Genomic DNA, 22,498 nt, shown 5'->3' with positions numbered 1-22,498 from the left:
ATCTTCCAAACAACCTCGTATCTCCATTTGTACCTTCAACATCTCCATTTCACACATAAGGAGAAAAAGGAGGATCGGAAACATTAAGGTATCCAAGGTTCCAAAACTGACACCTGGCAGGACGCTGGGAACTGGCCTCTCTATGGACTCTCTAGCCTGGCCTCCAAAACCCCCCACAGTGTGACCTCCACCTACCTGCCTTCCCTCATCAGCTACTTAGTGTCCTCTCCTTGCCCGAGTCACCAGTCAAAATAAACTACAACCTGCCCTAATTCTTCACACTCATGCTGCTACGTCTCTGCCTGAAATATCCACCATGTCCCTACCCACCCCAGTCCTCCATCCAAACAGCATACAGCGAGCACTTGCCTGCTATGTGCCAGGCTTTCTGCCATGCTGCCAGGCCCTTGGGATACAGTGAAGAAAGAGATAAGGAGGCCTGGCACGATGGCTCATACTTGTAATTCCAGCACTTTGAGAGGCCAAGGTGGGAGGATCGCTTGAGCCCAAGAGTTCAAGACCAGCCTGGCCAACATGGCGAAACAGTGTCTCCACAAAAAACACAAAAATTAGCCAGGCATGGGGGTACACACTTGTAGACTCAGCTACTTGGGAAACTGAGGTGGGAGGATCACTTGAGCCCAGGAGGCAGAGGTTGCAGTAAGCCATGACTGCACCACTGCACTCCAGCCTGGGCAAAAGGGCCAGACCCTATCTCAAAAAAAAAAGAGAAAGAGAGATGAGGGAGGAAGGAGGGTGCCTGCCCTACTGAGCTTATAAGCTAATGCCATAAACTGCCATTAATTAAGAGGCACACATCTGCATATATATGTCCTAGCCTTTCCTCAAGGTTCATCCCAATGTCGTCGACATCACGAAGACTTTCTGCAGTCCCTCCTTCCCTCCTCTCTCCCACCCTCCCTCCCTCCCTCCACGTGTGCAAGCACTTCTGTGGGGTTTCTATACTTACCTCATCTGCCTGGATTAGAGGGCAACCTGCCCCAGGGCAGGAAACAGAGTGTTAAATCCTAGTCCTGCTTCTTCCCGGTGACTTCACAGTTTCCCCATCTGTAAAGCTCTTAAGATTGGTACGAGTACTAAGGGGGATAAGATATGCAAAGAACCCCCGAGGAACTGCTGTGGCGATTCCTTCCAGAGTGAAAACAATCTTCTATGAGCATAGCCACAGAGATCTGTGTTCAGCGATAGTCTGAATAATCTGCATTATGTCTTTGCGTAAAGGTGAAAACAAACAAGCCTCCCTAGGAGGAACCCAGAAAGCGTGTTCTCTAAAAGCTTTGCTGGCAGTCCAGGAAGGGAAGCCCTGAGTAGGTCCCCTCTCTCAAGGCCACAGCCAACCCAGACGGGACTATTACAAAACATGTCACGCCAGGATTCTCTCCGTCGTGGAGCGGGTCCAGTTTCATTAAGCAAATAGCTCCACAGACAGTCTAACTGACAGGAGGGGACTGGCGCAGCCTTGTTAAAAGTCTGGCTCCTTCCCGTCGTGCCAAGCTCCCTGGGTGCTCTATCTTCAGGTGGCCCAATCACACCGACAAACATTTGATAAACTGAATAAAACTGGGGCAAAAGATCCATTTTGAAAGGACTCACAGGATATTAAAAGAAAGCCCTATTGCAGCTCTTACTGTGGCTTAAATGATTCATGGAATTGTGTTTTCATGACCCAAATAAAATGTTTAAGGGCACAGAGGAACTAGTGGGAAGTGACCACCAAGCCAAAATGGCCTCATCAGATGAAGTCCTCAGGGGGACTCAGGCAATGGGACAAAGGAGAACGCAGGGCCACTCCAGCTCGGTTCGGGATCAGAGGAAACATCCGCCTGTCTGGTGTGAACAGGCCCAGCTCCTAAGGGTGTTCTCGGCTGGCTGGCAGGACCCCAACAGGGGGAATCAGGTAAGCCTCAACTTTGCACTGGCCCAGGTTTAGTCTATTCAGAACATCAGAATAGCTCAGAGACCCTGAACTCAACATATAATAGAATTATATATATATATATATAATTATAAGCTAGTTTCTCAAAAAAGTCATCAGCAATTCATATGTTAGGTCTAATACTAATACTGTTTTTCTTCTCTATTTTCTTTTTGTTGTTGGCGGTTATGTAATCTTGGAATTGGATTTTTAAAAACCTTTTAGCATGTATCTTAGGAGGGTCAAAAAAACGCATACTGAGCCATTGCCTCTGGCATCACATGGGCTGACAGCTATTTATGATGTGTACCCTTAGCTAAGTCACATACAGGTACAATTGCCAGGAAAAAAGTATGTGTGTGGAGGGTGGCTCTCTTTTTTCCTTTACCCAGAAGTCCAGTGCTCCCTCTGGAAAGATGGGAGCCAGCCAACTGGAAGACATCAAAACAGTCACCATTTTCACAGCCCCTGCCATGTCACAGTTTGATAAAGTCTCTGTTTGAAAAGGACACTCGTCAAGGCCAATAAAGGCCACCAGCTGTGCTCTGAATCATCAGTGGGGGTATCTGTGTGCATGTGTGAGCACATATACTCGGTCCTGATGCTATTACTGAAACCTGCTCTTCAGAGGACCGCAGTCACACAATCTGAGAATTTTTAGGGCTAAAGAGACCCTGGGGTCACCCGGTCAAGTCCTCCCATTGTAACCAGGACAAAACAGTCCCGTGGAAGGTAAGTGGTTTGCCCAGGATTCTGCAGGTAGACAGCTGTTCCAGAACATCATATCCCAGGCTGACTTCTCAGGGCCCTAAGTCTCTGGTTTTATCTTGGTCACTATTTTGTAATCTTTTTCTTTCTTTATTTAGTGAACACCTATGGGTTTCTGCCTTTAGGCAAACGAAAAGCATTATGCAAGAGGGGGCTACAATTTTTTTTATTTAAACTACCATTCTTTCGATATTAGAAAAGATATACAACGATATTTGGTACTTAGCTTGCAAACACGTGTCCACCTAATCAGAATCAAAGCAATTAATTATAAGAGCCAACTTAATTCAATTATAAATTCTTATTACCTAAGTAAGTCTCAAGGAATAGAGTGATCGTGCCAGCACTGTGCTCGGTTTCATGCCCAAATGCAAACTTGCCATCTGCTAAGGCACATGACAAGGTTTTCAAAGAAAAGTGACCACACAGGCCATGTAACACATTCATGAGGCACAGGCACACCGCTCTTGGGCGGTGAGATGCTGGAGCCCCACGGCGATGGCAGCAGAGCCGCCCCACACCGGGGATTTCAGTGCAGAAGGAACCCTGTTTCTTTGCTTCCCACTTGATCCACAGGGACAGTGCTCCTTTTGGAACAACCATCTGGATCCAAAAACATAAAAATGGGCCCCAAAATTGCACATGCTGAAATGTCAACAGTATCTGGCAACTTCCAGAAGCATGAAAAGCTGTTTTCCTGCCCCATTTTTTTGGTATTACCTTAGCGTCACTATAGGTTGAAACAGGTGGCTCGTGTCAGTGGTTTACGGGGGCATGAAAGCCATTTTGCCATTCATAAAATCATGGGGAAATAGCTCTAATTAGATTTCTAGTACAAAACAGGTCTGCCTCTAAGCCGTCCCAACACCATTTATTCTCTCACGCAGGAAGTCAAATTTTAAATTAAATTACAATGGAAATTATCCAAGAAACCACCTCCTATTGGAAGGCTACCAAGCAACGAAAATACATTGCTCAGGAAGACAGTGACAGCAGGCAAGCCTCAGTTGACTTACGACCTCTTCCACAGCTTCACATCACTGGCACAACTGCTCACCTCTCCAAAGCAGCCCTGGGCAACCCCACCTGCTAGTAAGCTCCCTGAAGTAAGGGCTCTGTCCCACTCTCCCCCACGGTCTCTGACTCCACTGCTATTTTATTAACAAAGGAATGAGTAATCTGATTATTCATTCAACCCAGTTGTTGAGCACCCACTCTGTCAAGCCCTGGAGATAGAAAGATGAGCAAGACAAGGTTCTTTTCTCCTTCTGCTGGAAATGTTTTCCATTTATTTAAAAACTCAAATATGCACAGCTATGAAGCCTCCAACGGCACCTCACACAAATTTCACCACAAACATTAAGAAACTAGAGGTGAATTCTGCACTCTTCACCTCGGGAGCCCTTTTTCCTTCAGTAGATTGTTATTGGCTGAGCATTTCTAAAGGCCCGAGAGGGAAAAATGAAAGCAACATCTCCCTTAAGAGCCAAAGAGACAGCGCATGATGGCTCATGCCTGTAATCCCAGCACTTTGGGAAACTGAGGCGGGTGGGTCGTTTGAGCCCAGAAGTTCAAGACAAGCCTGGGCAACATGGCGGAACCCCATCTCTACAAAAAATACAAAACTTAGCCAGGTATGGTGGTACACACCTGTGGTCCCAGCTATCTGCAGGCTGAGGTGGGAGGATCGCCTGAGCACAGACGGTTGAGGCTGCAGTGAGCCACGATCATGCCACTGCACTCCAGCCTGAGTGACAGAGTGAGACTCCGTCTCAAAAATAAATAAATAAATAAATAATAAATTAAATTAAAATTTTAAAAAATAAAAATAAAAAGCCAAAGCAAAAATGCGGGTAACTTCTTCGATTTGTTGTGACTTGTTTGGTTCAGACCAAATTTCCTAAGGAGGTGAGGTAGCCCTGGATCGCCTCAGCAGTTAAGAGATTTCAACATACCCACACTAGCAATAACCTAGACCTTTGCCCCATAACCACCTCCAAATACACTAAGGTCCTCCATCCTCAGTCACCAAAACAGAATTCTTGTCCACAGAGCTGCTCCTTCACTCTTTCCCAACACGGTGTGTTCCCTTGCATTGGATATGGGACATGGGCACTATGATCCCGACCCAGTACACAGTTAGCCCAACAAAGAAAGATTCTTATCCAGGGCTAGGAGCCTGGCACTGACCTCCCCACTCTGTGTGGCTGCTACAGGGAAAAACTTTAGGGCTTGAATCTGGCCCTGACACAGAACAGCTGAGTGATCTATCTGGATGAATTACAAGCCTCCCTGAGCCTTGATCATCCCTAACTAGGGACGGTACTGGCACCCACGTCAACTGAGTGTTCTGAAGATTAAATTCAAACAATTGCACAGAGCCTGAGGTAGGTGCCGGCTTACAACCACCCACATTCACGTTCCTTTCGCCTTGTGTCCCGTATACATTCTGGCATGATGGAGTAGGTGAGCCAGATGAGGACAGCTGCTATTTACAGACAAGTCCGACAAACAGATCAGCAACACGACAGCTCTGAGAAAGTCCCAGAATGTATCGTAACCTGGCTTTACAAGTAACCCAGCCAAAACAGGTGTCAGGCTCCTCCTTCTCCAGAGATGACTATCCTATCTAACTCTGTAGAAATGGATTTATCACACGCACACCTGTCCAGCCCGACTGTAAGCCACCCAAATACAAATTTGGCCCTGCCTTGGCAGGGCCACCAGTGATTGAAAATCTTCAAACCACATGCAGTAGGCAGAATAGTGGCCCCACAGAGATGGCCATATGCTAATCACCAGAACCTGTGAATACATTAAGTGACAGGCAAAGGGGAATTCACGTTGCAGATGGAAGCAAGACTGCTCATCAGCTAACATTATAATAGGGAGATTACCCTCCATTTTCCTGGTGAGCCCAATATAATCACATGGGTCCTTAAAAGTTGGAAGAGAGGACCAGAGAGATGGCAGTGTGAGAAGGACCTGCCCTGACATTGCTGGCTTTCAAAACAGAGGAAGGCGGCCACAAGCCAGAGAAAGGTGGGGGTGGCCTCTGGAGGCTGAAAGAGGCAAGAAAACAGGTTCTCCCCGGGGCCTCCAGGAAGAATGCAGCCCTGCCGGTATATTTGCTTTAGACAAAAGAGATTTATTTTGGACTTCTGACCTCCAAAACTGTAATATAACAAATGTGTGCTTTTTTTATTTTTTATTTTTATTTATTTATTTATAGTCAGAATCTTGCTCTGTTGCCAGGATGGAGTACAGCGGCTCTATCTCAGCTCACTGCAACCGCCACCTCTCAGGTTCAAGCAATTCTCCTGCCTCAGCCTCCCTAGTAGCTGGGACTACAGGTGCACGCCACCACACCCAGCTAATTGTATTTTTAACTAGAGACAGGGTTTCACCATGTTGGCCAGGATGGTCTTGATCTCTTGACCTCATGATCCACCCGCCTCGGCCTCCCAAAGTGATAAATGTGTGCTATTTTAAGCCATTAAATTTGTGGAAATTTGTTACAGCAGCAATAGGAAACACATCGTGTTATCCAATCAAGATCTCTTGAGCAGAGATTCCATAAACCCTGGCACTGCTTAGGGACAGAAATTTTCTTAGCCATTCTCCTTCCCTCCTGAAGATTCTCCATCGTCCTGAACTCTGGCTTGCTGGTTTGGAGCTGGTTACCTTCATTACCTCTTGCCATCATATGGGAGACTTCCTCAACTCCCTTTCCAGATCACTTAGGAGGAGGTTTTGAAAAGGAAGGAGAAGACAGATGGCTGCTGAGATCCTGGAATGATATTGAGAGATGAAATATGATTCCCAGGCCTGCTTTATCCAGCCCTTCAAGTCCATAAAATCAGATCTCCCTTCTTCCTTCTTTATTTCCTTCCTCCTTGCTCTTTTTCCTTCCTTCCCCTCCTTCCTTCCCCTCCCTTCTTCCCCTCCTTCCTTCCCCTCCGTCCCTCCGTCCGTCCCTCCCTTCCTTCCTTCCTTCCTTCCTTCCTTCCTTCCTTCCTTCCTTCCTTCCTTCCTTCCTTCTACAAACAACTAGTGAGCCTCTAATATATGCTACATACAGCTAGAGGCAAGGGCATACAAAAACAAGTCAATCATCCACAATACCCACCCAAGGAACTCATCAGTTAAAGACTTACCATCCATCTAGGGCAGTGATGTGCAAACTTTTTGGACCATTAACCACAGCAATAAATTCATTTTTATATCACAGTCTATTAAACTGAAACAAAAGTTTCACAAAACAATACCAATGCTTACCAGAGGAGATGTACTCTATTTTCCATTCTACTCTATTTCTATTCTATTCTTCATTCTGACCAGCAACCTAGTAAGTTGATTTCATGACCTAGTAATGGATTACACCTCTCAGTGGGAAAAATGCTGACCTAAAAGTCTAGACACCCATGCCGAGATGATCACTGCACAGATCCACGGAGCCTGTCCCCCAGAAATGTTTTCAAAGAATTAGTGGATCCTAGGCCATTCCCTTCCCCCATGCCCCCACCATCCATGCAGGGTGAGCTGACTCAGACTTGCAGGTCCCAGTCATTTCAATGATAAAATCACTCATCGCAAACACACTCACAAGCTCATCACCTCTTGAAGGGAAGGAATCAAAGGTGCTGGATGTGGAAAACCGTGACTCACTGTTCCTGTCAACCAGGTACACGGCTATAAATGTCACTCGAGTGAAATCATAGCAGAGGGCTCACAGTAACGAAGAAAGCACCAAGGAGCCAGTGCTGGGAGCTGAGACCTCTGACTGCTCAGAACAAACCAAAGAGATTAAACTTTATGTAAGGAGCAACAACCACAACAGCTAATGACTAACAATGCACTATAATTGACTTGATCAAACTTCCATCTTAGACTGGGAAGGGCGCTAGTGAGCACACAAGCAATCTGGCCTGAGACCCCAGCCACCTGTGCTCAGGGGGTGAGGGGGGGACTCGCTAAGCAGGAATGTGCCTCTCTCGGGTGCCCCCCCACAAGGCACAACAGGCCACCAGCTTCAGAGGGCACCGCTATAAAAAGCAGCAGAAAAAGTCACAGTACCCTTTTATGTAAGACGACCTTGTTTGCACAGAGATTTTTTTTTAATGGGAATTTTTACTCTCAATTACTTGTCATTCCACCTAATGACATATATTAAAGTTTATCTTTTCACAGGCTAATTTTAGACGAATACCAGTTCCCAGATCACTGGTTTAGAAAAATATGACCCTGCTTGGCAAATCCAGTCCACTTTCCCAAGAGGAGTTCTATGGCAGGGGAGCTGGCAAGGCCAGGGGCACCGGAGGGTGGGAGTGGGCAGGGTCTCCGTGGTGTGTGTGCAGCCCTTTCTCTTCCTACTGTGTTGCTGCCACCCATACAAACACCAAAATGACTGTGCCAGGGCTTGGGTCGTGTCAGCACACTGACTTTGCGGCACTCGCCTCTTCTTCTCAACAGCTTTGCTGGCAGAAAATATTGAGGTTGAATAAGGTGCTGAAGACAGCACATATCGACAGCAGAACAGTTCTCCAGGAACCCGATATTCCTCTAATCACAATCCCTATTCCTCCTTCACATGGATATGTGAACATAGCACATACCAATGGCAGAACAGCCCTCCAGGAGCCCAATAGTCCTCTAATCACAATACAAGTTTCACTGTGATTTATTAGATTCATCCTTTATGCTGTTACTGAGAAAAGATGAAGACTAGAGCCTCACCATTCCATTGTCTGTGGGGGCCACAATGTCATGGAAAGGATCTTGATGAAAACCTGTTTCCACATTCCAGTGGAAGGTGGTCAATCTCACAGCGTGTTTCTGACTCCCACTACTCCAGGAGGAACAGCCCTAGCGCATCTGCCATTTCTGAAGAGAAAATCCAAGCCACCTCCCGTGCCGATATCTCAATACTCATGCCCCTCATGCCTGCAGGCCCCTCTGTTCTCCTCTCATCCCTCTGCCAGCGTGGACCCCGTGATTTATCACATCAGTTTCCCTTTTGCCATTGCTGTTGACTTTCCGGCCTCCTGGTCCTGCATTTTCTCTGTTAAATTCCAGCCCTGAGTGAACCCAGCCAACCATCCTCACCCCCACACCAACCCATGCCGATAGGCTCTACTGGAGAAAGCAGAGTGGGGAGCAGATCCCCCAAAACATAAATGTCCTCCAGTCCTTGGGGCCCTGGATCTTATGCATCTCTGTAGATACCTTCCCCTCCTATTTCACTGAGTGACATTTCCAAATGCTGAGACCCCAACCCTCACATCTCTGCCCACTTGCCGTATTATGTTTAAAATCAACCATCACCCTGGCCTCTGACAACACAGATAAACCAAGGGCATGAGGCGAGCCCTCCCACAGCTGCCGCTCCACCGCGCTTCCTCCTTCCTGTGCTCCCAGGCCCGATCCCCCTCCAGTCTACAGCTGAGCTCTGTCCCTCTGCTCTGCACACCCTCCTCCTTCCCTCTCTTCTCCCTGAGGCCCTCACTCCCCTGCCACCCCGGCTCGCACCATGCTCTCCTCCTTTTCCTCTAGACCGACTCCTCACCTACCTTCTCCTCCAGACACTATCTTAAGTTCTCCTTCCCTTACAGCTGCCTTTTATAGAAAGGCCGTCTGCAATGGATGCGCCCACTTCCTGGTCCCTCAGCCCCAGCTGTCACTCTTCAACCCACTACAATGAAGTCTCCGTTTCCACGGAAAACGCTTTTGTGGAGGTGAACAGCCTCCCAATGGCCAAAAGTGAGACGGCTTCCTGGCTTCTCTCCTGAGCTCTGTAGGACCTCACGCTGGCTCCCCTCCCACGGCTTGACTCCCTCCTAGTGTGGTTTCCAGCTTGCCATCCTTTCTGTTCCCTCCCACACACCTGACCGTTGTTTTCCTCCAGCATCCCCTTCTGATCAGCTCTTCCACCTTCTCCCAGGATTCTCCTCATCCAAACCCACAGCCAGGGCTTCCCCCGTATCGAGCGCCAGGCCACCCTCTCTTCTGGGCACCAGACCTACACATCCTGCGAGCTGGTGCACTTCTCCCCCTGAGTGCCCCGTGGGCCCCTGAAACTCAACAAGTCAGCTCCATGAAGTGGGGGCCAAACTGCTCTGTGGGTCACCCTGGATCCTGAGACCCTAATGCGGCATGTGGCGTGCCATCAGCGTTCCATAAATGACTGCTGATATGTTCCAAACCAAATTCATTGATTTTTCCCTTAAAACTGCCTCTCTTCTTGGAATCCCCATCTCAGTGAATGACACCATCCAATCATCCAAGTCGAGTCCTTAGGTCATCCTAGCTGTCCCTTCCCCACCTCCCTACCCAGCATCCATTCAGTGTCAAGCTGTGCAGCTCTCACCTCCATAACATCCCTTGTGTCAGATCCTTTCTGCCCAACTCAGAACCAGCACCTTGTGCCAGGCTCTCACATCTGAACATGAGCAGCATGACTGCCTCCTTTGGACCTCCCACCCCTGGTCTGGCAGCCTCAGATTCACTGCCCCAGGATCCTCACACTCTGACCCCATCTGCCTCTCTAGGTAGAATGCAGGGGACTAGATGGGGGGCCAGTCTGGTTGGGGGATCAGGAGACTTCCATGAGGAAGTGCTTATTGAGATGACCTCTGCAAGACAGTAGGAGGTGGTTAGGCAAAGACCTGTGGGGTGGCGGAGGGCAGAGCAGCAAGCATTGCAGGCAGAGGAAACAGGTGTCCAAGGGGTCTAAGGTTGGCAGGGGCATAGCATGTTCTAGAAGCTACAAGACAGCCGGTGTGGCTGGAGCCCAGGCAGCAAAATGCAGCATCTGGCCAGATGAGGCTGCTGGGGAAACAGGGACCAGATGGCCCAGGGCTTGGGGATGCAGGTGAGAATTTTAGTTTTTTCTTCTGAACACCAGGAAGCAGAAGAGTGACATGATTAAGTCTGCCTTTTGAAAAGATCCCGCTTCAAAAATGCTTAGTTAATGAAGTCATGATGGATAATTTCCTAACATGATAAAATACAGATATCTCAACCAAAATTCAGCATCTAGAAAGGGAACACTAGTCACATTTCACTACTCACAAGCAAGACACAATGTCCACTATCATTGTTCTTTGAGGAGCTGGCCAACATAATTGGGTGAGAAAGAAATTAGAGATTTAAAAATGAGAAAAAAAGAGGTACAGCTCTCACTATTTGCATACGATATACCTATATAGCTAAAAACCCCAAAAGAATCCATTAAGAAACTACTCAAACCATAAGAGAATTCAGTAGGGTGGTAGAAGCAAATTAATATGTAGAAATCAGTAACTTGCTTGTATACGAACAATAAACAGTTATAAGAGGTATTAGAAGGAAGGAAAGGCCTCCATTTATAATAGAAGCGAGACAGTGAAATTAACAATAGATGAAACAAGAGTTATACAAGATCCTTTTGAAGAGAATTTAAATTAACCTGAGGGACGCAGAAGGCTTGATATCTATTCCTGGACAGGAAGATTCCACAATAAGACAATGTCAATGCTTCCTAAATTAATCTATAAACACAATGCAACCCCAATAAAAATAACAATGCGAGTATTAAACATCAGAACACTCTGATTTTGGCGTGTATCTGAGAAGCTCCCTCTGGCTGCAGCGTGGCTGGCTATGGACTAAAGAGTGAGAGTGGGCGGGCTGGCGGCCAACCTAGGACACCTGGCAGGGATCCTGCTGAAGAAGCTGGGCCCAGCTGAGTCTGGGGCCTGGGGTGGGGTTGGAGACACAGTGAAGGGCATATTTGAGAGACGTTTCTGTGGAGAAATTCCCAGGCCGTGGTGATTGATTGGATAGGGGAAGTGAGAAACAGAAGTCAAACCAGGACTCCTGGTTTGTTCATTTAATCATTAATCGAATCTCCTGCAAACTTATCCCCATGTTACTAAAATCACTGCTCAGGGCAGGGTTTCTGGGCCCCCAGACAGATTTCACAAGGCCCTCCAAAAAGGCTTGTTAACCAGTTGTTTGTTCACAGCCGAGTGAAGTACCACGTTTGCTCTCTGACTGGGCTAATTAGGTGTTCCACTTAGAGCTTTGGAGAACAGGACGGCTTCAAGCTCAGAAAGCCTCAGAAAGACACTTGTTCTTTCCCTGTCTGTGCTGTCATCCCCCCTTTTGATTCAAAATTGCACCACCAAAAAATAGGGCAGTGATTGTGTTTGAGTTTGACCTCGTCAGATTCAACGTTTACCTGAGCTGTGACCTGACATCTCCGTACTGCCTTCACTCTTCTTTAATAAATAAATGAGTCCTGAAGGCAAAACAAAATTTCTCACCATCACTGGCAGGCCATTTTATCGAATCTCCTGCAAACTTATCCCCATGTTACTAAAATCGCTGCTCAGGGCAGGGTTTCTGGGCCCCCAGACAGATTTCACAAGGGATATTCACAGCAATATCCCTTTAAGGGTTGCCTTTTTTCCCCCCTGTTCAGAATTCTTTTCAACACATTTTTCAGACAGAACAAAGTGAGTTTAAATATATCACACAGTGGCTGCCTCTCAAACATCCACAGAAATCATTTCAGTGAATGTGTTGTTTGATATGAAAAAGAAGTGCATTTGGTTTGGGTGCGAACAGACTGTTACGCGAAGCATACATCTGTTAAAACTCAGGTGAAATAAGTCGAAGCTTTGGATGGGACAAGTTGAGGTCCAGCTTACCTCAAGTGCCTGCCAGGCTGGGCTTTCTCTGGGAGCTACGCAAGTGCTGATGGATGCCTGAACCAGTGTGCTGTGAAACCTCACATTGCACACGAATCGCCTGGGGGGTCAGAGTCTGCAGGTCTGGGGTGGAGCCTGAGATTCTGCTTTTCCAATATAAACTCCTACGCGGTGCCATCCTCCAAATCCACAGATGGCACCTGGAGTGGCCAGAGTTTAAATTGGCTCAGCAATTTGGAAGCCACATTTCTCAAGGATTAGCCTGTAGGTTGGGATGCATTCTCTTTGCTTACAAAACAGAGATTTTGCCACCATCTTATGTCAAAGAACTTCAGATCTAACACGTGGATGTTTTCAAGTCTTTTCAGACTATAATATTTGGAGGTCAGAATACCCAATCTCAATGTTATATATGCTGAAAATTTATACCTGGAAAATCCCACAATACTTACTAAACCCTCACCAATTTGGATTAAATAAAAGGGGAACTTTATTTATGGAATTTTAAAAACATAATTCGGCTTATTACTTTCAGTTTCATAGGCTAAGCAAGCTTGAGGTGTTAGAAACAGTAATAATTCATCTACTTCCCTATGGATAATGTTATTGTACTTCATTTGCACTAAGGAAAAAAAAGTCTAGGTCTTCTCAGCACCCCACCCCACCATATGAATAATCACAAATTCCAAATGAAAGGAAAAGGATTTTCAAGAGTCCTCCTACATTTAAAATTAAAAGGCCCCTAAAACTGACAACATCTGTGTCAGTTCCTTCAGCTGTGACCATCCTGCCGGTGAGGCTTCATTCATCCCATTTTTGAGGTGGGAAAATTAAGGCCTAAAGTCACATGAAAAGTCAGTAGAACTGAAAAGTCAGTGACACTTTGGGGACCTTATTAAGCTAAGGAATGTCAACAACAATAACCTTTACCCACTCAAGTGCCAACTGCCTTGAGGTTTCTTGAGGTTTGTGTCTCCTGACAAGCATACGATCTCAGTCTAGTTTGTTTGGCCTTGGAAAACATTGTCCTTATCAACTGAAAAGTAGAATGCCTGAGAAAGAGTAAATGAACTGCTTTTTGAAAAGAGGGGAAGTTAGTAAAGCACACACATTTCAGCTGCTTTTCCTGTAACCACACAGATCTGTGCTCCTTGACACAAAAGGCCATCAGGACAGATTGTGGGAACAGAGCCACTCTGTTTTGCAAAGAGGTATATAAAATACAGAATACAAAGGTACAAAATTTAAAAATATAAAAAGCACAGAAGGGGGGTCCATGCAAATGCCTTGGACATACTATTACTGTACTATCTCCTCCTCCTCCTGGTTATCACAGAGGGCTTACCCTGCCCATCCTGATCATGGGGAGTTGAAACCTTAAAACATGGGGCATCTTTAAAAATCATTAAATGAAAATAGAGTGTAGAGTCTGCCCACATAGTAAGGGCCCATGAGAAGCTTTCAGTTACCTTGGGTTCTATGAAAACCTGCAACCTTCCACTGATGGTCTTCCCACCGTCCTATCAGAGCTGATTTCTTCCCCGGGTAACGCTCCACTAGAGGCTGCTGAGTTTAGCTTCACAATAGCAGGTGGGTTCCTTCTATTCCTTTAAATGTGGGATGTGTGGGATGGAAGCACAGAATCCAGAAATGGAGATGGAATTTTTTTAAACCTGGAACATTCATTGAACATGTATGGGAAACATCTGGCAGAGGAAAAAAATACAGTTTGCATTGTTTCTCTGACAGCAACCCTTGCGCCAATGTCCACATCTATCTTAACACAGAGAGTTTTCTGACATCCCACCCTCAACCCACCTTTCTGTGCTACTGTAACCCTTGATTAATAAAGCTAACCTAAGACTATCCAGAGAAGAGCCTCCGGATGCCTGGAAATGCTCTGGATGGGGCTGGGATAAGTTACAGTCCAGCTGGTTGGAAAGGGCTCTAAGCTGAGACCCAGGCACGTGGGTTCAAGTTTCCCCACGCTCATCAGTTTCTTACCTGCTAAGTGGAGCTAAATTGCCCGCCCCTCAGAATCATTATAAGGCTCCTGAAGCCTAGAACGAGTTCAATACATGCTGAGTGAATGAATGAATCTTCAGATGAAATAATTATGTGAAACACACAATCCAGGCCGGGCGCGGTAGCTCACGCCTGTAATCCCAACACTTTGGGAGGCCAAGGAGGGTGGATCGCCTGAGCTCAGGAGTTCCAGACCACCCTGACCAACATGGTGAAACCCCATTTCTACTAAAAATACAAAAATTCGCCAGACATCGTTGTGGATGGCTGTAATCCCTTTTACTCAGGGGGCTGAGGCAGGAGAATCGCTTGAACCCAGGAGGCGGAGGTTGCTGTGAGCTGAGATTGAGCCACTGCACTCCAGCCTGGGCAACAGAGCAAGACTCTGTCTCAAAAAAAAAAAAAAAAAGAAAAGAAAAAGAAAAGAAAAGAAAGAAAAGAAACACACGATCCAAATGTTAGTTGTTATTATTCTTTTTTTTTTTTTTTTTTTTTTTTTTTTTTTTTTTTTAGACAGAGGCTCGCTCTGTCGCCCAGGCTGGAGTGCAGTGGCACAATCTCGGCTCACTGCAAGCTCCGCCTCCCGGGTTCACGCCATTCTCCTGCCTCAGCCTCCTGAGTAGCTGGGACTACAGGCACCCGCCACCGCGCCCGGCTAATTTTTTGTATTTTTAGTAGAAACGGGGTTTCACCGTGGTCTCGATCTCCTGACCTTGTGATCCGCCCGCCTCGGCCTCCCAAAGTGCTGGGATTACAGGCGTGAGCCACCGCGCCCGGCCAGTTGTTATTATTCTTTTAGTGCTTTCCCATTAAGGTTCTCAAAGCAGAGTTCACTGAGCAGGCAGTTTGCTTCTATCTTGACTTGTAGAAAAGTTTTAGATCCAAATTCTTGGTAGAAAGTCTACTTGATTTTCATTCTGGGCTCTGAGGTCATAACAGCACCCATCTTTATTGACAGCGCCAATAACACTGAGGATTTGCTACAAAAGAAAATAAAGTGAAGTGCCTTACTAAAAAAGAGATTGCGTTAGTTCAGATGTGTTCTGCTGCAAAGCATCAGAAAACCTGACTCAAGCTAGCTTAACTCAGATGAGGTGGGGTCATCTGAGACCTCAGGGCCTCCGCTGAGCTGAAGATCAGGACAGCTGCTCCTGAGGCCTGCTGCACAGGGCTCTGTCGCCAAGGCAGAGGAAGGTAATGTTTGGTGGGTAGGCAACCAACAAGGCTACTGCAGATACCTAATAGCACATCTGTCCATTCAAGCAGTGGCTCCCCTCCGTCCTTGATGTTGTCTCCCTTTCTGAGTCATTCGCTCCTACTAGGCTGAAATGTGACCAAGTTCTGACCTATGCTTGTAGAGAGCAACCTACTTCTATACAGTGAAAGAAGGGAAGTCATTACTGAGATGTGCTCAAAGCTGACCGAGGCCACTCAGCCACGCTGGTAATGGCCCACCACTTCAATGACTGACTGTACCTTCTCTCCTCTCATTAGTGCCCCGATTCAGCTTTCCCACTGTGAGGGTTTTCATGCCATGCTAGAGACCTTAAAATAACCTGGGGAGATGGCAAATAAGCACAAGAAAAGATGCTCCATGTCTCATGTCATTAGGAAATTGCAAATTAAAACAATAGTAAGATACTACCACACATTTACTAGCATGGCTAAAATCCACAACACTGACAACACCAAATGCTGACAAGGATGTGGAGCAGCAGGAACTCTCATACACTGCCCGTGGGAATGAAAAATGGTGTAGCCACTTTAGAACACAATTCAGTGGTTTCCTACACAGCTAACCACAGTCTTACCATGTATCCAGCAATCACGTCCCCTGAAAACTTATGTCCGCACACAAACCTACCCATGAATGTTTATGGAAAGTTCATTCATAATTGCCAAAAATTGGAAGCAACCAAGATGTCCTTCGATAGGTATAGAAAAACAAATGGTGGTATATCTATACAATGGAATAGTATTCAGCAATACAAAGAAATGAGCTATCAAACCAAAAAAGATACAAAGGAACCTTGGATGCACATGGGTAAGTGAAAGAAGCCAACTGAAAAGGCAACATCCTGCCTGATCCCAACTCTATGACAGTCTGGAAAAGACAAAACTAGAGAGACAATAAAAAGACTAGTGGTTGCCAGACTTCGGGTGGAGGATGGGGAGGAGGCAGGGGGAATTTACAAGGCTATTTTGTACGATACAGTATCATACAGGGAATTTAGAAGGCTATTTTGTTTGATACGGTATCATACAAAATAGCCTTGTATGATATGAAAAAACTATTTTTGTATGATACTGTAATGGTGGGTACAGGACATTAGGCATGACATAAATCCATAGAATGTACAACACAAAGAGTAAACCCTAAACTGTAGACTTTAGTTAATAATCATGAATCAATATAGGTTGATCAATTGTAACAAATGTACCACACTATCATCACAGCCAAAGACTGGAGGGACAACCCCAGGAAGAAGACACCAGGAAATCAAAACTCCTGCTTTCTGCCAACATGGGGATCCCACAGTCCCTGCAGCAGAGAAATGGTTGAAATCCCCAGTCCTATTCCAAGCCTGCTGCTCCGCAAATGGTCCTACACCTGCGAGTACATTTGAAATGTATCACAAGGACTACACTATATATGACATCCTAGCATCTTATAGTGCAATCGTCCAGTATAATTCTTCAGCAGTCCAATATAATAACTGAACTGCTAAAGGCTCCCTGAGTGCTTCTACCCAGCTTAGTAACTCTGTCTTTAAATAGCCTTATCTTGGACATACGTGTGGGGCTCTGACTAACAAGGAAACATACACCTGGTGGATGATTTGGAGACGGGTTTATTTGAAGAAGTTTGGCACTACATTCACTCACTAAGATGTTTCTGGAATACTAAACTGTGTACTTGCTGAGAGATGGGGAATGGGATGAGGAGGGTAGAACACAGCTATCTGTATTTCATTGTGTAGTAAAACGGCACACTCGAAGTCTTGAAGCAATTTAATCATTTAAAGGCCTCTTTGTGTTCTCAAAATATGAACAAGGCTTATCCACCCATGTTTCCAGGCCTACATTCTATTAAACCTATCATTTTTCCCCACTGCTTTGGACATCCTTCCTAGATAAAGGGCACAGGCCTCTGATAATGAACAGTCAAATAAAAACATGTCCTGTTCCATACATCCTCTAGAAAGCAAAGTGCAACACACTCAGCTTTATAGCCCACTTCTCGAACTGCTTCACCCTCCTTCATGCCTGTAGGAGTATAAATTGGTTCCATATCTGCGTAAGTCAATTTGGGAATATTCTTTAAAACTTTGAATGTAGTTTTAAAATCGTTGACCCAGCGATTCCATTTGCAGGACTTCATCATTTTAGCAAGTACAAAAACTGACCTCTAACACACGCTCCACCCCGACTTCTGATGGGTTTGAGAATGGGTCATAAGACACACGTGGGACAGGGCCTCCTCACTTCTGAGAAGGAACCAGGGGAAGCCACGGCCTCACCTTTTCCTGGATGTTGTCAGGTCTGGATGTGTCCCCTGGAGTCAGTGCAGCCATCCTGGGACCATGCAGAGTAACTGCAGAGGAGCACAGTTACTCCTCTGCAGACGGAGTCTTGCTCTGTCACCCAGGCTGGAATGCAGTGGCGTGATCTCAGCTCACTGCAAGCTCCGCCTCCTGGGTTCGGGCCATTCTCCCAGGGCCTCCTGGGTTCGGGCCTCCTGGGTTCGGGCCATTCTCCTGCCTCAACCTCCGGAATACCTGGGACTTACAAGCGCCTGCCACCATGCCCAGCTAATTTTCTGTAGTTTTAGTAAAGACAGAGTTTCACCGCGTTAGCCAGGATGGTCTCGATCTCCTGACCTCGTGATCCGCCCACCTCAGTCTCCCAAAGTGCTGGGATTACAGGCGTGAGCCACCATGCCCGGCCTTCTTCGTCTTTATGGAGATAATAGATTTATGTGTCATATCCGCCAATGCAAGTCATCATTTTCTATAACTTGCAGCTGAAAGCCATCTGATACAATCCTACAAACAAAGGCATACATATCTGCCAAACTCGATGTCCAAGAATGTTTACTGCAGCCTAGTTAATAACAGCTGAAAACTGGAAACCCAAAAGTCCATCCTGGCTGAGTAAATTAGGGTCCATCCATACTACAGAATGCTAAGCAGCTCTTAAAAGGGGAGAGGGGCTCTATATGTGCTGATATGAAAAAATGCCCATGATATGTGATTAGTTGACAAAAAACAGTATAGAACAGTATATGTAGTAGGATTTCACCTGTATAAAATATACACATATGCTTTTATCCACATCTTGGGTAGGGATGACAGCATCTAACTAGGCAGAGCAGCTGCATAAAGACATCACATCCCTGTTTCTGGAACTAAGGAGCATACAGAATTAGATAAGAGTGAACTGCAACAGGATTAATGAGCACCCATACACCCACATATATACAATTCTGGAAGGATGCCATAAAATTGCCAACAATGAGCCGGGCACGGTGGCTCATGCCTGTAATCCCAGCACTTTGGGAAGCTGAGGTAGGCGGATCACGAGGTCAGGAGTTCGAGACCAGCCTGGCCAACATAGTGAAACCCTGTCTCTACTAAAAACACACACACATACGCGGAAAAAAACACTAGCCCGGCATGGTGGTAGGTGCCTGTAATCCCAGCTACTTGGGAGCTAAGGCAGGAGAATTGCTTGAACTCAGGAGGCGGAGCTTGCAGTGAGCCGAGATCACGCCATTGCACTCCAGCCTGGGCAACAGTTCAAGACTCTGTCTCAAAATAAATAAATAAATTAATTAATTAATTAAAATTGCTAACAATGGCTACAAGTCAGGAGTGGCAAATGGGAGATGAATTAGTTTTCATTCAACAGTGTCTGTACTGTTCAAATTTTTTACCATAGCATGCACTATGTTTATCATTTTTTTTTTTTTTTTTTTAATGAGACAGTGTCTCACTCTGTCACCCAGGCTGGAGTGCAGTGGCACAGTCATGGCTCACTACATCCTATATCTTCTGGGCTCAAGCAAGCCTCCCACCTCAGCCTCCAGAGCAGCTGGGACCACAGGTATGTGCCACCACACCTGGCTAATTTTTTTGTTTGTTTGTTTGATAGAAGGTCTCACTGTGTTGCCCAGGCTGGCCTCAAACTCCTGAACTCAAGCAATACTCTTGACTTGGCTTCCTAATGTGCTGGGATTACAGGCGTGAGACACCACATCTAGCCTATTTCTTGAATCAAGATGAAAAATACTTTCAAAATGTTCAAAGGATTCAATTATAACACATCACAGAAATTCAAATGGCAAATATACACAGAAAAATCACTGCCTAGAAATCCATTCAAATCACCTACAACCTTTCTAGCTCCTTATAGCGATATGAATTAGGGGACTACACATTAACATTAATATAGCTTAAGTAAAACAAAATTTAAAAAATACAATCCACGTGCACACAAGTGCACTCCAAAGCCAAATAACTTTTTCCAGTGATCCACATGGCTGTTACTTGCCAGGGATGAGAGTTGCCTGTGACGCTTGGAGAATAATTCTGGGAAGATCCAGGTTCTACTTGGCCTCCCAGGTTTACTTTTAAAGCCCAGTTTGCACATGGGGCACTTCATCAGAATTGCTGAGTGAATATGTTGTCTTTGGTATCTCTTCAAGTTAGAAAATTATACCTCCCCTTGGAGTTATTTTTGCCACCAACTTTTTTTTTCTTTTCTCTTTTTTTTTTTTTTTTTTTTTTTGAGATGAGGTCTTGCTCTGTCACCCAGGCTGGAGTGCAGTGGCACCATCTCGGAGACAATCTCTGCCTCCCGGGTTCAAGCAGTTCTCCTGCCTCAGCCACCCAAGTAGCTGGGATTACAGGCACGTCCTACCATGCAGGCTAATTTTTGTATTTTTGGTAGAGACGGGGTTTTACCATGTTGGCCAGGCTGATCCAAAACTCCTGACCTCATGTGATCCGCCCACCTTGGCCTCCCCAAGTGCTAGGATTACAGGGGTGAGTCACCGTACCTGGCCTTGCCACCAACTTTTAATCCACCCTTCTAAAGCATTCAGGATAGAAAAAAAATGGACATCATCTTATTTCTGACAAGTTCTTTGCTGATAAGCTTTGTTCTCACGGAGCACATCCCACCTGTTCTATAAAAGCCCTAATATTACCCAATTTCCATTCTTTCCTCAATAAGCATTTGGAGAGCTCTGTTCATTCTTGAAACAGCACTCCCTGTCCTTCCTGCCTCTACCAATTCATCTGACAGTGGTGATTTTTTTAAAATATCTTCCTATCCTTTGCAAAGCCCTTTGATAAACTGGCAATAAAGACAGTATCAGTAGCTTGTTATGACAATATTAGTTACAATATTGTTTAATAGCTTTTTAGAGCCTAGCACAGCCCAGAACATAAAAGGAACTTTAAAGAAAAAAAGAAATAGTAATTCAATGGTTTATTCATGATGTACTGATTGAAAAGCTGGACGAGTCAAACGTATTATCAGTACAGTTCTCTTGACAGTAAGTGGGGCCAGCCCAGCACCCACTTTCTCTGCCAACATCCCACCATTGTCCTCTGTAGGAAGTGTGGCCCATTAAGTCCTTGAACCCTCGTAAGAGCAACTTTAGAGTTGTAACTATAGAGACAAAAAACGGTATGACAGTTACAAAGAGCCAAGCAAATGTTTTCAAAATGTCTCGAAAGCCTGCACTTGGGACAGGCAAGGAGAATGAACAGAATTCAGAATTTAATCAGGCAGTGTAGAACTTTGTTTAAAAAAAAAAAAAAGCTGCAAACCTGAACTAGATGGTGCAGAACTGAAATGGAAAGAAGACGTGAAGGAATTTCATAAGGCTGTCAGGAAAAACATAAACCACCAACGTATGATATGGACACTGAATATCCTCTGACATTGCAAAGACCCTAAACTAGGTTCCCGGTGCCCAGGGGTGGCCTGGACAAATGACCCTGCACGTGTGCATCCCATAGGTCTCTTGGCCTGGATGAAAGTCTCTGGAGGCAGCTGCAGCCCATAGAGATAGTCAACATCTCATAGTCATATACTGTCCTGGAAACTCCAGACTACAGCACCAGCGCTTCCTCAGGATCCCCTTCCTCCAAGCACACAGCACGAGTCAATGCAGAATGCTCATGCTCATTCTGGCTTTTTTGTTGTTGTTGTTTGTTTGAGACGGAGTCTTGCTCTGTCGCCCAGGCTGGAGTGCAGTGGTGCGATCTCGGCTCACTGCAAGCTTTGCCTCCCGGGTTCACGCCATTCTCCTGCCTCAGCCTCCCGAGTAGCTGGGACTACAGGCGCCCGCCACCACGCCCGCATTTTGGCCTTATTTTAAAGGTGGAAGTGGAAGGGTGGCACCATGGTTTTCATAATCAAGGGTGCCAGCTAGCCTACTTTTCTAGCAACTGAGATCACTGGGGATGGGGGGAAGCTCAGAGGCCATCAGCATCTTTCAGAGATGAAGAAAGCAAAGCCCAGGGAGGCAAACAGAGTTGGTTGTGGGTACACCAGAGGCAGCGGCAGAGCCAGAGCAAGAACCCAGTGCTCTCTCAGCTGGGCAGGGTGGTACACGCCTGTAATCACAGGAAGCCAAGGTGGGCAGATCACCTGAGGTCAGGAGTTCAAGACCAGCCTGGCCAACATGGTAAAACCCTATCTCTACTAAAAATACAAAAATGTGTTGGGCATGGTACACCTGTAATCCCAGCTACTCTGGAGGCTGAGGCATAAGAATCCCTTGAACCCAGGAGGCAGAGGTTGCAGCGAGCTGAGATTGCGCCACTGCACTCCAGCCTGAGCAACAAAGCAAGACTCCATCTCAAAAAAAAAAAAAAAGAAAAAAGAAAAAAAGAGCCAAGAACCCTGTGCTCTCTCTACAAATCTTCTATGGGTGAGGACGACCCAGTGGTTAATGTTGCTTTAGACTGTATTCTTAGGGAAACAAGCCAAACACTAAATGCTCCATGCAGAGGGGCTGCCATCCTATCTCATCAAATAACTTCAGACCTTTCCCCTCACT

The 22,498-nt window shown here is 45.9% G+C and overlaps 1 protein-coding gene across 9 annotated transcripts in view; it reads right to left on the bottom strand.

Moving 5' to 3' along the window:
• ZDHHC14 (zDHHC palmitoyltransferase 14) overlaps positions 1 to 22,498 on the bottom strand; it is a 299,524-nt gene that overhangs the window by 241,588 nt on the left and 35,438 nt on the right. For 2 of the 9 annotated variants that reach the window (XM_074037332.1, XM_074037335.1), the window contains exon 1: positions 12,397 to 12,465. The exons of the other annotated variants lie outside the window; for them this stretch is intronic. The gene's annotated coding sequence lies outside the window, so the exon portion shown is untranslated. Of the gene's footprint in view, positions 1 to 12,396; positions 12,466 to 22,498 lie in introns of those variants that run through there. 9 annotated transcript variants of the gene reach the window in all.

This window comes from Macaca fascicularis, chromosome 4 (assembly GCF_037993035.2).
Source record: "Macaca fascicularis isolate 582-1 chromosome 4, T2T-MFA8v1.1".
Taxonomy (NCBI): Eukaryota; Metazoa; Chordata; class Mammalia; order Primates; family Cercopithecidae; genus Macaca; species Macaca fascicularis.
This window is presented reverse-complemented; position numbering and strand designations above follow the sequence as displayed.